This window comes from Dioscorea cayenensis, chromosome 1 (genome assembly GCF_009730915.1).
Source record: "Dioscorea cayenensis subsp. rotundata cultivar TDr96_F1 chromosome 1, TDr96_F1_v2_PseudoChromosome.rev07_lg8_w22 25.fasta, whole genome shotgun sequence".
Lineage (NCBI taxonomy): Eukaryota > Viridiplantae > Streptophyta > Magnoliopsida > Dioscoreales > Dioscoreaceae > Dioscorea > Dioscorea cayenensis.
In genome coordinates, this window is record NC_052471.1 from 14,899,434 (window position 1) to 14,901,134 (window position 1,701).

The window sequence follows — 1,701 nt, forward strand, 5'->3', positions numbered from 1 at the left end:
TTTTCTTGTTTGTTTTAAGTGGAAAGAGCTACCACCTATGTAGTATGAAGCTACTCTCATAAGTCGGATACTAGCTATGCCCTAATGAGAGAAAGAGCGATCTCATAGGATGAGTGAAAGCTACCACTCCGGTAGAAAGAGCTACCACCTCGAAAGTGTGAAAGCCACCTTAGCGGCCGCTTTGGAAAGGGCTACCTTAGAGGATGTGTGAAGCTAATACCATCTTTGCAATTGTTGTTACTTTTGTAAATAAATAAGTCCCTTGTACTTAGAACTTTGAGGAGAATACCTTGGGTTGTTTTGAGTGAGTTCACACACGTACACGATTTCGGGTTTGTTGTCCTTTTTGATTCAAGTTTTTAGCTAAATCTTTGATTTTTTGTATTTAATGTTGAAATTTCCCTTACTTATAGAATGCTCTCTCTGTACACTTTGGTGAACCTAAGTCTAAGCACTTCCAATATTTCTTTCATCTATGCACAAAATGATTAATTTTTGCTTGAGGACAAGCAAAAGCTTAAGTGTGGGGGAGTTTGATAAGTGCTTGTGTGATATGAATGCAAAGCATTCTTTCCTTATGTTGAGCATTAATTTTCTCGGGTTTTTAAACTAATACATGTCTTTTTATGTTACTTTTATGCAGGTAGGGTTGTGAGACCGAGTATGAAGGAAAGAAGCCAATGTGGATCATAATGCACTGTTCACAGCCGGCCGAGAAAACAGGAATTCAGAGAATCCACACGGGCCTGTGGAAATTATACACGCCCGTGTGGAAATTCTACAGGGGCATTTGTAAAATCCACAGGCCCATGTGGTCGCCCGATTCCAGCCCTATTAAAAGCCGATTCAGCTCCGATTTCAGCATTCTTTTCTCCATCTTGTCCCCCACTTGAGAGAGGGTTTCGGCTAGGGTTTTGAGAGGTATTGGCTTAGGTTTTGGAGAGGTTCTACAGCTCCGACATCGTCATTCCTTAGGAAGAAGTGTGGTAGGGGAGCTTCCTTCAGGGCGTATCCTATACCGCACGAGGGAATCCTTCGACGACAATAGAGGACTTTCCACAAGACCATCAACATGACTATCGAGGGGGTTTCTCTATGGATTCATTGCTTTTATATTCTATTTCTTTGATTGTACTTAGCTCCATGGAGAGCTAAACTCCTAGTGGGTACTTGGGTATTTGTGAACCCTAGGATGTATTTGTTTCATTGAATCTCTTTATTATGCTTTCAATTAATTGATGTTTGTTGTGAGTTTCAACCTTGAATGCTTGATTGTATGAACATTTCCCCTAGAGTGACACTAGGGTTGAGAGTTCTTGTTGGTAACCTTGTGAGTGAGTGACACACCACGAGCGTTAGACAAAGCTAGGTTGAAGAGGGTTGAGAGGGTGAGTCGAGAGGTATAGGAGCGTCCCTTTTCCCCTCCAACATGACAGATTCTACCTCCATTCCTTAAGTTCTTTGTGGCCATAATAGAGTGAATGGTCTAAGGGATGAATCTCCATTGGGGCTTAGTTGCGCGTGCAACGGAGTAAAGCGTTGAGGTGATCTTAGTATATAGGGCTTCATTGTGGTTAGGGACCTTCCACCTGGACCAAAGGGTTAGGTATATAATTAGGAAGAGATTTATCACTTGGAATCCCTAGAGCTCATTGCAACTCTATTCGAGTGCGAGGTTGAGAGGTTGTCTAATCTCTCCTC